Here is a 16606-nt window from a genome sequence, read left to right as displayed (position 1 = left end):
ACGACTTGTGGTGAGAGGCAGAGTTGTGTTTGAGGATGCAGTTGTTGACGTGCTTCCAGTACTACGTCTCTGTCCAGGAAGGCGCAACCTGACCTCGTCGTCACTAGCATCTTCCTCCACCTCCTCTGCTGACCTCATCTCTTGGCTGACTGTGGGTTGACAGTAAGTGGGATCTCCGACCTCATCATCATCACCCTGTGCGTTATCACACCCGTCGTCCTCAGAGCCAACCTGTTCCTGCCCTGACAAAAAACTAAAGTTGTCGCTCCAATCAGGTATTTGAGTCTTATCATCGTCTTCCTCATTGTCTCCACCAACAGGAGTTACAGTTTGGGAATGAGGGTCTACATTATGGTCAGAACCTTCTGCGTCTGGTCCTGGATCCGACTCATAAAGATTCTGGGCATCAGTGCAGATCATTTCCTCGTCTGGATTCACAGAAGCGCTGGAGTCGACCTCTGATTCCCAGGCTATAGTATGAGTAAACAGCTCTGCAGACTCAACCATCTGTTCTACCTTATACTCAGACGGGCAGCTGGAGATTTGGGAGCTGTGAGGAAGCAAGTGAGATTTGGGTGACACCTTTGAGGACTGGAGTATTTGTGATGTTGAAGTTGATGTGGAGGAGAGCCCACTTAAAGGAGCACTTGATATCCGTTGAAGCACCTGCTGTTTTTGTGCCTCATCTGGAATTTGTAGCGATTGGCATGGCCGTAAGAAAGGGATCTTATCACATTGTCCGCTAAAAGAAGTAGACATTTTAGTTTGGCTGGAAGATGGTCTTTCTTCTGCACCTACCCCACGGACACAACCTTTTTTCCCCTTCCCAACACGCCTATTCCCCTTTCCACCAGCAGCAGGCCTTTTTCCACTCATTTTGGTGGTTAACTAATTCACAACTCTGGAGTTGTTTGCACAAAAAAACAATGGATGGTAACCGAGCAGAGCTGAGTGGCCAAACTGTGGTATTAGGCCAAAACTATTGGCTGGGTTAGATGCAGAAAAAAATTATTTTTAATTTGCAACCTGATGGAGGTCAGTATAGATGGACTAATAGACCAAGTCCCACACACCGCTAGAAGCCCAAATATTTTTTCAGAGCTAGATGCAGAAATTTTTTTTATTCAATTTGCAACCTGATGGAGGTCAGTATAGATGGACTAATAGACCAAGTCCCACACACTGCTAGAAGCCCAAATATTTTTTCAGAGCTAGATGCAGAAAAAAATTATTTTTAATTTGCAACCTGATGGAGGTCAGTATAGATGGACTAATAGACCAAGTCCCACACACTGCTAGAAGCCCAAATATTTTTTCAGAGCTAGATGCAGAAAAAAAATATTTTTAATTTGCAACCTGATGGAGGTCAGTATAGATGGACTAATAGACCAAGTCCCACACACCGCTAGAAGCCCAAATATTTTTTCAGAGCTAGATGCAGAAAAAAATTATATTCAATTTGCAACCTGCTGGAGGTCAGTATAGAAGGACTAATAGAACAAGTCCCACACACTGCTAGAAGCCCAAATATTTTTTCAGAGCTAAATGAAGAAAAAAATTATTTTTAATTTGCAACCTGATGGAGGTCAGTATAGATGGACTAATAGACCAAGTCCCACACACTGCTAGAAGCCCAAATATTTTTTCAGAGCTAGATGCAGAAAAAAATTATATTCAGTTTGCAACCTGATGGAGGTCAGTATAGATGGACTAATAGAATGATGCTATGCCCAAAAGATTTTACTTCACTAGGTGCAGTAAAAAAATTGGTATTCTATACACAGGTGGTATATCTTGCAACACAGATAGGCTACTCCACTGACTAACACACTCTGCAATAGGCCAAAAAGGATTAGCTTTGCTAGATTCAGCCAAATGCTGTGAAAAAAACTTGCACAGCACTGGCACAGACCTGCCTGGCAAAAACTGATAGGAACTGATGTAACCTAGTCCTGAAAAGGACTCCAATTACAATTAGTCTTTACTCCCACAATCTATCTATTTAAGAGCACAGACCTGCCTGATAAAAGTCGTAGGAAATGCTGTAACCTAGTCCTTAAAAGGACTGCAATCACAACTATTCCCTACTCCCAAGCTATCTGTATATTTGTGCGAATATTGGCTTGAAATTAACAAGGTATAGCGCACACAGCAACAGCGGTGCCGTCTAACACGCAGCTGCAGCAGTGAGAAAATGGTGGCGACGGGGAAAATGGCTTGGTCTTATAGGGCAAGGACATGTGACATACACTGCCAATCACACATGCCCTTGCTTGTGTGAAAAAAAGCACTTCGCTCCGTGTGTGCGCTGCTGATAGGCTGACAGATTGCACCTCCCCACTGCAAATGCGGGAAAGAGAAAAAAAAATGGAGATCTTCATTGTTCCTGCAGAGATCCATCCCCTGCCCCTCCCCCCGCCCCGCTGTACACTCAAACTGCGTATTAACATTAATTTTCATCATTACTGAGAAAAAATCCAGTTATGATTTTGGTGCACGAACAGTTATCGAACATAACCTCGAACAGCCGAATTTTTCTCAAATTGTTCGTGTTCGCCGACCGGCTCGAACACCGCCCAAAACAGCTCGAATTTGAGATTGGCGAACAGTTCGAGTAGAACAACGCTCATCTCTACTTATCACTAAATTTATGCATAGAGACAACAGGGTTTTTGAACAAGAACACAGTTCTGGAGAGCAACAGCAGAGAGCTCTGATTAGCAGCTGTGAAAGCTGCTTGGCTGGTGATTTATAAACTGTATCTCTTCAGAAGATTAGATGGAGATGAAGGGGATGAGCGCCTGACTGATGTACAGAAATAATTGTGCTGGAGAGAACTGACTGGGATGTTAAGAGTTAATGTGGCGCCCCTGCGGGTTCAGTCGCCACAGAGATACTGGATCTCACCCAGAGGTGTGGTATCCCACTCTCAGGTAAGAACCCACACACTTGCATCCAACACTACACTACTCCAGACAAGCATGAGGGGCAAGATGCGCTGCTCCTCTGCTGAGCCCTGTCCCTGGCTGGAGTGGGGGGAATCAAGAGAGGGGGAACCATGTAGTGGGTGTGGGTGAAGTAAGAAGTTTAGGGGAGCACTTCAGCAGGTGTATAAAAAGGGATGGAACCATCTAGAAGGGTTCTAGTCAGAGGAGGACAGTGAGTGGGAGCAGAAGCTCTGCTCAGGCGGAGTGGGCCTAGTGAGAGGCCCAGGAGGTGAGACTGACTGAAGAGAGGAGAGGAGCAGGAACGAAGGCTCCAAGAAGGAAAGAGTGGATCGTAGGGGTACGGGAAGTGCTGGATGCCACCCATGCGCCCGAATCTACCAGGACGTGGAGGGATCAGGCCGCAGAGTGGGCCTGCCCCTAACTAGTGAGAATTGCAACGTTCAGCTAGAAACCGGAGGCTTCTGTACTTTTAGGTTGCAGTTGCCACAGCCACAATTGCATCACCGAAAAGGTGGCCACAGAGGGTCCAGGGGACTGCAGGTCGCTCGACAAGATCCGAGGCTACCGGCTTGGGACACTGATTGTGAGGCGCAGGGGGGCAGGAGGGTAAGAGCCAGTGCAGGAAGACGACTGAGAAAGGCACTTAGAATGGGGACCCGTTAAGGGCTCTTGAATTATCTGAGGGATTGCTGAACCCCTTCCTTGGTGAACGCAGGACGACGTGGGTGGTTATAATCCATAAAGTGTAACCTGAGGAACTTAAGAACTGTGAGTAAAACCCTGAAGGCTGCACCCCACTGTCTCTGTGAATAATTGCTGCGCCATCACCTGCCTGCGCTACACAGCACCTGTCACATCTACCTCATACAACATCTACACTGCCCTGGAGCTAAGCTCTACCTGTGGAGAGCTAAACCAACTCTGCTGCATTAACAACAGCTCCAGAGGACCTGCTTCGCAGCGGCGGCTCCCTTTAGCCGCATACCACAGGTGGCGTCACGAGCATTATCTCTATAAACTTTATTCCCCTTTCTCTAATCCCCTTTTTTTGACCGCCCTGGGTCATGGACCGGGTCACTGCCACTGTGACATCCCCCAGCATCGACCGGCCCGGCTACCGAGCACCCCACGGCCCAGGGGTCGCGTCATATTAACCCCTTCTCTGGAATGTAACTACTGCACACTCTTGGCCAGGGTCTAGTAGCCAAGTTCCATGGAAATGAGTTGTACACCTTAAAAGATAAAAGCTGTAATTGTAGGAGAATGAAAACAGAGCCGGGACTTTCGGCTCTGATGAGGCCCTGTGAGGTTCCGCACAAGCGTGCAGAAGGTCACGATGTCACAACGTACTCCTTGATCTTGCGTATGCATGCACTGCCTGGGCCTCATCAGAGCCGAAAGTCAAAGCTCAGCATGAGAAGCCGGGGAATTTCAGCATGAGCAGCGGGGATCAGAAGATGGGACGAGGACCAAACAAATGATAGTGTGGAGCAAAGGGGCCGGAGAGGTGAGCAATGAAGCAAGCAAAAGGCCATTTACGGATTAGAAAAATGGTAGCTAGTGGCAGCCCTTTTGCTGTATCCAAGAGTCAAAAGATTTGAATTTTGAAAAACGTGGATTCTTGTAAAATTTGAGTAAAATTCAATTCCACTCTAATTCATTTGCTCATCTCTAGATCTGGTCTCACAAGATATTCTATTTCACCCCCTCTTCAAACATTTTCGCACAATGGCAAAACAGAAGATTAAGAATAAAAGAAGGCACTTGAAGAAGACATTCTTTTTGAAACAACCCTAGTCCACTTTCACTAGGACGGTCAACTAGATAAATTGAGAAGAGAGGGACAGGAACAAAGATGGACGACATTTCCTTAACGCTGAAAGGTTACAATATTATATCGACACAGAGAGAGATTTCTCATTTGTAGCTCATGCATCGTCTTCATCTCCTAATGTTTAAAGCTTTTTCCATAATGGTTGTCTGCAACTTTTAATGATATTATTCTGTCAATGAGAGCCAGAGGGGAAGCAGTTTGTCTTTGTTTTCTATCTACAATAACAGCACAGAGATCACTACAACACTTGATTTATTAACAATGCGATTTTACAAGCCAGGCAGTATTGATAAATGAGTGCAATTTTATAGACCAAAATCAATACCCTTTAATCGAGTCAAATCCAAGCAAATTAAATTAAACTGAGATTTCAAAAAAAGCCTCAAGTAAAACACGTAAAATTATATAAAACCTAACACATCCAAAGCAGATGTTTTGGGAAATAGGAATGGACTTCCTCGCATATTTTCATGTATGGAAACATATTCCAAGCTGAAGAACAATTAACCATAGTTCCTGAAGCCACAGCAAGTTGCCTTTATTATTACCTTTAGAGATTTAATATATTATAAGTAGTGATGAGCGAGTATGTTTGGTTAACCCTTTCGGAGAGTATACTCGTGCGTGTACCGAGTAGCTTCAGCGTACTTGGTGATATGTTTGAATCACTCCCATGTGCATGATTTGCGACTGACAACTTTAATACATGTGAGGAATGCCTGTTTCTTTCGCATTCCTCACATGTATTAAAGCTAGCAAACAGTCACAAATCATGCACACGGGAGTGATTCAAACATATCACCGAGTACGAGTACGCTGAAGATACTCGGTACTCGCACGAGCATACTCGCCGAAAGGGCTAACCGAACATACTCGCTCATCACTAATTATAAGGAATGTTCCAAAAGATACAAATAAGCAGAAGAAAAAAATAGTGATTTTATGTCCAGATGTTGCAGCTAATTTTTGAAAAATAAAGTGACTCTTTAAAAGTTTGTATCTTAATAGTAAATACAAATATGTGAAAAATTTTGTGAAGAATCAAAAATCTCTAAGTATCGTACAAGGAGCAACGTCTATGATCCATGGGTTGGAAAACAGATGCCATGCTTGACCCTGCGACCCATCAATGTATTATAGATGGACCAGGTCACAGTAATATGACTGACCATTGATTTAAGTAACCGGCATGTAATACTACAACCATATAATGTAAATATAATATAACAGATAATTAATCCCAAATGCTGGACTTCAGTGATCACTTTAGTTCCATGTACTGTATTTAGTAAAACAAAATGTCTCCAAAAAGGGGTTGAAAAGTAAAAAAAAAAAGTTGTGGTGGGCACCTCTTTACTTTAGTGAAGATACCCGGGTTGCACTTGCAGGAATGAAGAAGCCTAGATGAATTACAATTAAAGTTTTTATTTATACCAATGCATTTCAACACCAGACTGGCACCTTTTTCAAGGTAAGCCAAAACCTAAAAAAATTGAGCCAGAGCATATGTTGATATAAGTGCAATGCATGGGTGCACATTCACACTGTGGCCATTTAACAGGCAGAATCTAAGATAAAAACCAAATGAGCAAATACCCTGTAGTAAGTAAATAATTAAATTGTAAGGCTATGTTCACACACGTTGTATTTTGCTGTGTATTTTGTATGCACATTTTCAGCTGCGTCTAGCAGTACCAGCAAAGTCTATGAGAAAACAGGATTCTCTGTTCACACATGTTGCTTTTTGTTTGCTGCATATTTTCTACCATGCTTGCGTATTCGGAAAATAGAGCATGTCACTTCTTTCAGCGTATTTGCTGCGTATTTTTTGCTGCGTATTTTCACCAATAGGAAGTAATGGGTGGTCAAAAATACGCAGCAAAATATGCAGCAAAATATGCAGCAAATACGCACGTATACGTTTTCCTGCCAGAGAGAAGTTAGTAGCTGATTTGCAGCAGAAAAAAACACATTGTGTGGGCACATAGCCTTGTAGGACATGTAAGTAACATAGGGGAGATAGGTAATATTGTTTTGATAAAAAAAAACAAAAAATCCATCCTACTGTGGCTGGATGGTACCTAATTCTTGCAGTTCACCTCACTATGTGTCAGCAGGCGTAAAACAATTTTTTGGGGTTTTCAAAATAGAAATATTTGTTTTGTTTTGTTTTTTTAATTTTAAAAAGATTCCAGTTTGGGCCTGAAATGCGTTAGTGTGAATGAAAACCTTAAATGTATGCTATTGAGGTTTTTCATTCCCGCAAGTGCAACCCAATTATCGTGATATCTTCGCTAAAGTGAAGAGGTGCTCACCACAAAATTTTTTTCATTTTTTACTATTTAATTGTTTTAATTAGTCACTCTATCAGCCATTATGGGTGGAGCGCTTCTATTTTGTCTTCTTTAAAGGGGTTGCCACATTTGGGACGTTTATGGCATGTCAAGAATGACCAAGCCTAAAGATTTCCTGGCATAGTGGAGGAGATCAGCAATTGTATTTATCTAGGTGACGGTGAGCTCATATTACACTTACTTATGGTTAAACCAAGAAAGCAGCTGTCTCCATTCATTTGTATAGGAGCTCTGAAAATTGCCATGCGTAATTGAATAAAGTGGGAAAAGACATGAAAAGTGGCATTAGTGACCAGCACTCCATTCCTGACAGTGTGTTCCCATTGGTGGGACCGACATCTATCAGTCATTTGTTGCATTATCCTGTCCATATGCAATAAATGTCCCAGCTGCACCAAACCCTTTAAGAAGCAGGCAACCCCTTTAAGAGTACTGTTAAAGGGTCTCTGCAGCTGCAAATATTCTGGAAGGTAATATACTGTTCATTGTTATCTAGACTTTTCATCAAAACTTTCGTGTTTGGAAAAACTTCCCTACCCAAAAAATTGTTACAAAATTTTAAAATTAATATTTTAAACTTAAGAAAGAGAAATTGCTTGACTGGTGTCAAAATTTGCTTCTTACCTTGCTGTCAGCCAGCTCAGTGTCAGTTCAGCTGAACAGCTCAGTTATGTCTGACACACCGCTTTCTTTGGATTTCAATGTTGAAATTAATGAAGTTGAGCTCGCGACTGTGACAGAGAATTCCGCTAAAATTCATTCACAGAAACTATTTCCCTTTTCTTCAACAGAAGAAAGGAACATCAGTGAGTAATAACCTACAAATGAACTATATTATACCCTCCAAATATAAAAAGATACAAATTCAACCCTTTTTAGGTTCAGCTTTATACCACTACACATCTAACAAAAACGACTCACATAGGACAAATTCAAGAAAAATCACAAAAATAAACAGCCTTACGAACTCCAGATCAGATTACCAATGCACTAGCAGGATGCAGGAGACCCCCATAATAAAGACAGGGGCAGCACAGGGGCAGAATACTGATGGAGCAGCCACTCTCAAACCTACCAATTCGTGGAGGGGGTAGTTGTCAAGTATTAACTGGGGAATGGGGGAGTTATGGGGGTCTCCTGCATCGTGTTAATGCATTGGTAATCTGACCTGGAGCTGATACAGCAGTTTTTTTCTGTGATTGCACATCTAACAAATGGAACCAGTAGATTCTTGACTCCACCTTACTTTTGTACTTTCTTATTTGCTATTCACAACAGATATCAACACCAAATCTCTGTGCAAGTTCTCACAATCCTTTAAAATAGGAAAAAAGTGGGTGAAATAGCTACAAGGGGTTCCAGGGTTAAAGTGATTCATAGCCCCACTTGACACACTAAGGCAAATTGCAATGGTAATTCCCTAATAGAGATGAGCGGTGTTCGACTCGAACTGTTCGCCAATCTCAAATTCGAGCTGTTTTGGGCGGTGTTCGAGCCGTTCAACGAACCCGAACAATTTGCAAAAAATCCGGCTGGTCGAGGTTATGTTCGATAACTGTTCGTGCACCAAAATCGTAACTGGATTTTTTCACAGTAATACTGTTAATCAATGTTAATACACATTTTCAGTGTACAGCGGGTGGGGAGAGGGGCAGGGGATGGATCTCTGCAGAAATAATGCCGATCTCCATTTTTTTTTTCTTTCCCGCATTTACAGTGGGGCGGTGCAGTCTGTCAGCCTATCAGCAGCGCACACACGCAGCAAAGTGCTTTTTTTTCACACAAGCAAGGGCATGTGTCATTGGCTGTGTATGTCACATGTCCTTGCCCTATAAGCCATTTTCCCCGTCGCCACCATTTTCTCACTGCTGCAGCTGAGTGTTAGACGGTACCGCTGCTGCTGTTAGCGCTATATTGTGTAACTGTGAATTGCAAGCAAATTTTCTCTTAAATAGACAGAAAGGTTTAGGGAGTAGGGACTAGTTTGCAATTGCAGCCCTTTTGAGGGCTAGGTTACAGCAGTTCCTAGCACTTTTTGCCAGGCAGGTCTGTGCAGTGCTGTGCAAGTGTTTTTCACAGCATTTGGTTAAATGTAACTAAGCCAATCCTTTTGGGCCTCTAGCAGTGTGTTAGTCAGTGGAGTAGCCTATCTGTGTTGCAAGCTATACCACCTGTGTATCTAATACCATTTTTTTTCTGCACCTACCAAGTAAAACCTTTTGGGCATAGTAGCAGTGTCTGTTACTCATTGGAGTAGCCCATCTGTACCAAGCTCCACCACCTTTGAATTTAATAACAATTTTTTACTGCATCTAGCCCAGTTAATACTTTTGGGCCTGTAGCAGTGTCTGCTACTCATTGTAGTAGCTCATCTGTACCAAGCTCCACCACCTTTGAATTTAATAACAATTTTTTACTGCATCTAGCCCAGTAAATAATTTTGGGCCTGTAGCAGTGTCTGTTACTCATTGTAGTAGCCCATCTGTACCAAGCTACACCACCTTTGAATTTAAAAATATTTTTTTACTGCATCTAGCCCAGTAAATAATTTTGGGCCTGTAGCAGTGTCTGTTACTCATTGTAGTAGTCCATCTGAACCAAGCTACAACACCTTTGTATTTAATAACAATTTTTTACTGCATCTAGCCAAGTAAAACCTTTTGGGCCTATAGCAGTGTCTGTTACTCATTGGAGTAGCCCATCTGCATGGATATGCAGCGATACTAAATAACCAATGGTGCACAAGCTTATGGCCTCCGTATTGGGCAGAACAAGTGCTGACAAAAAAACAGACACTCCTGGAACTCTTCCCAATAGTGGTAGCAATAGAAATATGAGGCGCGCACCTGGCTAATAAAAATATACGCTTCATAACAAGAAGCACCAGCCTAGCGTACTGCATTAATAAGATGGCATCATCGTCTCTCGGAGTGCTAGGCCTACTACGCCGGCTAGCATTCCTGTGCCTAAAACACAATGTATGGGTCCGCGCTAGCCACGATGCTGAGGGGTCTAACGCTGCTAACGCTTTATCACAATTCAATTGGCAGATTTTCACAGCGCTCCTCCCCAACGCCCACCCATCGGGCAACAGTTGCCCACCCTCCCTATGGGATCTAGTGGCGAATAGTTGATGCCATTAATCAGAGCGTCAGTTGCCCCGTCGCCGTGGCACGCTTGCAGTAAGGCATGGGAAGAGTGGACACGACTAGTAGCAGGCAGACGAGTTGACCAATGTGAACAAGCCAGATTACAAGTCACCATAGAATTTCTCCACCAGCTAATGATGAGGGGCATATCAGGGGCATCAGCGCAGCGGTGTCTGACCGGAGTAGCATTTCACTTCCAACTACTGAATTGGGGAGATGTGATAAAGAGATTCATCATCAGACAATCCATAAAAGAGTGGAAAAGGGGTCAGCCAAGTCAGGAGTGTAGACTTCGCGTCCCGTGTCACTAAAACTGATTTCTCACATCATATCCCTAACACCATTAACATGACACTCACAATTTAAAGCAACACTACTGTCTACTGCATTTGCGATCACCTTCTTCGGGGTGCTATGCATAAGCGAATTAGTCCCTCAATCCAAAATTACCACCAGTGGAGGCTCATTACAGCAGGACATAGTCATAGCCAATAATGCAATACATCTACGCATACGCAAATCGAAAACATTTCCAGCGGGCAGGGGCACTTGGGTACTTCTAAAACCCACAAACGGTACACTGAGTCGGGTAACAAAAGTAAAAACATATATAACCATCAGATCACAAAGTAATTTCTTCCTATCACACATTGATGGAACGCCATTATCAAGATACCAGTTCCAAGCTATACTTAATAAATGCATAACATCGGCAGGGAACCACCCCAAAGATTACGGGACTCACTCATTCCGCATAGGCGCGGCCACGGAAGCAGCAAGAGCAGGACTGTCAGAAACGGAAGTTCAGAGGATAGGGAGATGGCGATCCACGTGTTTGGCGAGATACATAAGACAGGACTTGTTATCCTAACGTGGTTTGTTTCTTTTACAGGTGACGCTAAGCCAACAGTGTAGGTGATAGGCCACTCGTATATATATTGGGCAGAAAAAAGGGCGAAAGTCCGTCCAGGCGGGAGGAAATTAGAGTTTCATAACACATATTTCACCTCCTTGATGAAGGTAATCAAGGTAGGGAGAGAGGCAAGAGGTCCGGTCATCTTAGTTATACATGCCAGGGGAAACGACCTAGGTCATCACAAGAGCGCATAACTAATGGCAATAATGAAACTAGACACTGAGTGCTTCAGAGAATTTTTCACAAAACTAACTATAGTATGGTCAGAGATTGTGCCGATAGCGGTATGGCAAGGTGCGCGAGACATCACGGCCATATGACGGACAAGGCAGGTAATAAATATTCGGATGGCAAAATTTAGAAGAGACAGAGGCGGTGTAGTGATACGACACAGACAACTGGAAGGAGATAAAGCAGGCCTCATACGGCCCGATGGTGTTCACTTAATGGATATTGGACTGGACATATTCCTGTTAGGACTTCAGGACGGAGGGGAACAAGCGTTAAGAGTGATGGATGGGGGTCAGAGTCCTGCATACGAGTACGCAGGATCCTCCGTGGCCTGGAAATAGAAAGGACATGTTGGAGAGTTACACTTGCTGGCCAAATTGCCGGTGTGGAGACACAGGGCATGCTGCAACAAGCTGAATTATTTTAGAAATAAAATGCCTTTCTAATGGAATGAGTATAAAGCGTTAATAAAGCTGTGACCGATCCTCATCCATCCAGTTGTAAGAGTTACATTATTGTATTGTCAAGGAAAGGGGGGCGGTAGGGGGGCTGAGCGTCTGGATTTGGTTGGGGGTCCCCACAGTCTGCCTAGGCTAGATGCAGTTAAAAATTCTTATTAGATACACAGGCGGTGTAGCTTGCTTAAGTGCTGGGCTACTACGCTGACTAGCAGACACTGAAGCTTTGGAGCAGACCTCTGAGGAAACAGCTCCTCAGACTCAACCATCTGTGTTACCCCAAGCCATAGTGTATGTAGTTTCTTACGGTTAAAAGGGGGGGGGGGAGCGAGCCAATCCACCTGGAATTGATGATGCCAACGTCACGTAAAACACAGCAAGGGGACACCAAAAAGAGTCTCCATTTTTTCCAAAAATTGTGGCCCAGACACCACTTCAGTGGCATCAATTGCCCCAGAGTTGCTTAAAATGGTTGGTGAGGTGATTTTACCAAATCCTCAAGCTTTTAATCTCCCCAGGATGACACAGGGGTAGAAAAGTCCTTGCGGATCCATGATTTGTTCATCTTTATGAACGTGAGTCTGTCTACATTCTCAGTGGACAGCCGCGTGCACTTATCTGTCAGCACACCACCAGCAGCGCTGAACACACGTGCAGAGAGAACGCTGGCTGCAGGGCATGACAAGATCTCCAAGACGTAAGTGGCGAGCTCCGGCCATTTTTCCAGATTGGAAGCCGAAAATGAGCAAGGGTCCAGTGACACAGTCATGGCTTCAATGTTCACTTGGAAATACTCCTGTACCATCCTCTCTAGGCGTTGAATATGTGTCAGGCTTCTTGTCTCCTGTGGCCTTGCAAAGGATGGTCTAAAAAAGTGGTGAAACGATTCCACAAATTTGCTGTTACCAGCAGATACTGTGTTACTGTTACGGTTTGAGTGATGAAGACTCGACAGTCCCACGGTTGGCAAGTTAGAACTGTGAGATTCACTACGTGCACCACTGGTGTTTTTTGGAAAAGCACATGTAAGATTCTGCAACAGCCTCTGCTGATACTCCTGCATGCGTGAATCCCTTTCTATGGCAGGAATTATTTCGGCAAATTTACTTTTGTACCGGGGATCTAAGAGTGTGGCAACCCAGTAGTTGGGATTTCTTCGAATTCTGACAATCCGAGGGTCATGTTGCAGGTAGTACAGCAAGAAGGCACTCATGTGTCTTGCGCACCCAGGACTACCAAGTCCTTGTTGTGTTGGTAGCGAGGTAAGAATCATGCTTCCTTCCTCCGCCCTCTCCCCCCAACCTCGCACAACAGAAATGTGATCAAGGTCTCCCTCATCTGATGAGTCTTCCATGCCCATCGCCAGTTCGTCTTCCACTTCTCCCTCGGCTCCTGCACCTTTCTGAACAGTTTGGCTGCTACCATGTGCCCTGGTTAGTCCCTTTCCCCACCCTCCTATGCCTGCCGTCTTGGTGCTGCCGACCATCTGGACCTTGGAAATGTTATCCCTTCCGCATAAGACTCCTCCTCTACTTCCTCCACCTCCTCTTGTCCCACCACCTGACTCCGAATTCTGTTTAACGTGTGCTCCAGCATGTAAATCACCGGAATAGTCATGCTGATAATGGCATCGTCAGCACTAATCATTTTCGTCGCCATTTCAAAACTGTGCAGAAGGGTGCATAGGTCCCTGATCTGAGACCACTCCTGCAGCGTGATTTGCCCCACCTCTGGATCTCGTTGGCCCAGGCTATACGTCAGAACGTATTGCGCCAGGGCTTGTCGGTGCTGCCACAGTCGCTGCAACATGTGCAGAGTTGAATTCCACCCTGTCGGCACATCGCATTTTAGCCGGTGAACTGGCAGGCCCAACGACTTCTGTAGAGATGTAAGTCATTGAGCTGCGGGATGTGAATGGCGGAAGTGAGCACACAGCGACCGTGCCCTCTGCAGAAGGCCATCTAGTCCAGGATAGTGGGTTAAAAATTGCTGGACAACCAGGTTCAACACGTGAGCCATACAAGGCACGTGCGTGACATTGCCCCGGCGAAGTGAGGCACCCAGGATTGCAGCATTGTCGCACACGGCCTTCCCTGGTTGCAGGTCCAATGGAGACAACCATTCATGAAACTGGGTCTCCAGAGCTGACCACAACTCCTCAGCTGTGTGACTCACATTTCCCAGACATTTCAAAGTAAACACCGCCTGATGCCGTTGAGCCCTGCTGCCAGCATAGTAAGGAGGTGTGCAGGATTCCTTCTGCGCAGTTAGAAAGTGGGTGGCATTTCCAGACAGGCTTTGGGTGCAGGTGGAGGACCGAGAGGAGGTTGAGGAGGCAGAAGCAGAGGAGGAACTTCTAGATAAAGAGGATTGACGCACAACTCGTGGGGACGGCAAGACTTGGACAGCAGCCCCTTGTCCTGCTGTCACCATAGTAACCCAGTGCCCAGTCAGCGACATGTAACTCCCCTGTCCATGCCTACTCATCCAAGTGTCTGTGGTGAATTGCACCCTGTCACACACAGAGTTTCTCAAAGAAGCGGTGATGTTGTGTGCGACATGCTGGTGGAGCACAGGCACACCTTTCTTTGAGAAGTAGTGCCGACTGGGCATCTGGTACTGGGGCACTGCGACGGACATAAGGTCTCGAAAATCCTCTGTGTCCACCAGGCGGAAAGGCAGCATTTCTGTAGCCAACAGCTTGCAGATGGTGAAATTCAGCCTCTTAGCTTTGTCATGGCTAGGAGGAAATGGTCTTTTACTTGTCCATATCTGAGGGACCGAGGGCTGGCTGTTATGCTTAGATGGGGTTGAGTAGGGTGTCCCCGGCAAACTGCCGGTCTGTGAGGAAGATGCAGGCGGAAAAGTTAGGTTGCCTTGATCCAAAGGTGGTGCTCTCGATGTCGGGGAGCGCTCAACACCAGCTGGTGTTTCCACTTCCAATTGAAATGATGACCTGCCAATCACACTGGCTGTTGCGGGTAAAGAGGTGGTAGGTCTGCGTCCAAAAACATGTGTGACTGCTGTCCCCCCAGCCACAGAGGATGAAGAGGCCGTGGATGCACATGATGGGGTAGATGGTGGTTGGCCCGGCCCGCTAGGCCGCATTGTAGCACAGTGAGCTTCCCACTGCAACTTATGCTTCATATCCATGTGACGGTTCATGCATGAAGTACTCAAACTATGTATTTTTTGGCCTCTACTTAGCTTTTGGTGACAAATATTACAGATAACATGAGTTGGGTCATCCTTATCCATCTGAAAAAATGCCCAGGCTATGCAAGGCTTAGAACCCATGCGACCTGAAGAGCCACAATGACTTGTGGTCAGAGGCAGAGTTGTGGTTGAGGATGCAGTTGTTGACGTGCTTCCAGTGCTCCATCTCTGTCCAGGAAGGCACAGCCTAACCTCGTATTGTCTCCACCAACAGGAGTTACAGTTTGGGAACGAGGGTCTACATTATGCTCAGAACCTTCTTCATCTGGTCCTGGATCCGACTCATAAAGATTCTGGGCATCAGTGCAGATCATTTCCTCGTCTGGATTAACAGAAGCTCTGGAGCAGACCTCTGTTTCCCAGGCTACAGTATGAGCAAACAGCTATGCAGACTCAACCATCTGTGTTACCCCATACTCAGACCGACAGCTGGAGACTTGGGAGCTGTGAGGAAGCAAGTGCAATTGGGGTGACACCTCTGAGGACTGGAGTATTTGTGATGTTGTAGTTGAGGTAGAGGAGAGCCCACTTGAAGGAGCACTTGATATCCATTGAAGCACCTGCTGTTTTTGTGCCTCATCTGTAATTTGTAGCGATGGGCGTGTCCGTAAGAAAGGGATCGTATCACATTGTTCACGAAAAGAAGTAGACATCTTAGTTTGGCTGGAAGATGGTCTTTCTTCTGCAGATGTTACCCACCCCCACCGCAGGGGGACTCGACCCACCAGCAGACAGGCACCAGTATTGGGAGAGGGGGGCTGGCAGTCAGGGTCCACCGCTGCTCTGGCACAAACCCGGCGACACGGAGGTCGCACTGGCAGGAACGGACTGGCCATGTCGGTTTCGCACTCCAGCGTAGTCCCTCTGCCCGCTCGCGACCGTAACCTCAAAGGGATGTGCAAGCGGCTTTTCTTCCCAGGGCTGTTCCCCGCCCAGCAGTAACGTGGGGGAGCTCAGGTTAGCCTTCCACTGTACTCCCTTACCTCCCTCGCCCTCTTTCCTTCTTCCGTTCTCCATCTAACCCCTCGGCTCTGTGGTGTCCGCTCTCCCTCCAGCTCTCTCCTTCTCACAGGTGGACTACTGCGTGTATTCACTCTGTGGAGAATCTTTTGGGCCCAGGCATAAGAAGTTGTCGAGGTAATGGATAATATGTGCCCCCTTAGAAACGTCCATTACAACCCATTCGAGGAAGCAACTAAATGCCTCAAATAGTGAGCAGGATCTGGACCACCCCATGGGCAAACAGAGATCTATATAGTATGCTCCTTCCCAGAAGCAGCCCAATAGGTGGACACTATTCGGAGGCACAGGTAGTAAGTAACCGGAACCCCGCATCAATGTCTGTTTTGGTCATTAGGGTGACCCTTCCCAACTTCTTGATCCACCTGATTGCCTTGCCAAAGGATGTACAGTATATACTACTGTACTTGGTTCCGCATCGATGTTGTCTTTTACTGACCTGCCCCTTGGATATGACAAATGGTGGATTAGTCCGAATGT

Source organism: Phyllobates terribilis, unplaced genomic scaffold (genome assembly GCF_046119375.1).
Source record: "Phyllobates terribilis strain yellow unplaced genomic scaffold, ASM4611937v1 Scaffold_12__6_contigs__length_324123572, whole genome shotgun sequence".
Lineage (NCBI taxonomy): Eukaryota > Metazoa > Chordata > Amphibia > Anura > Dendrobatidae > Phyllobates > Phyllobates terribilis.
Note: the sequence above shows the minus strand (reverse complement) of the source record.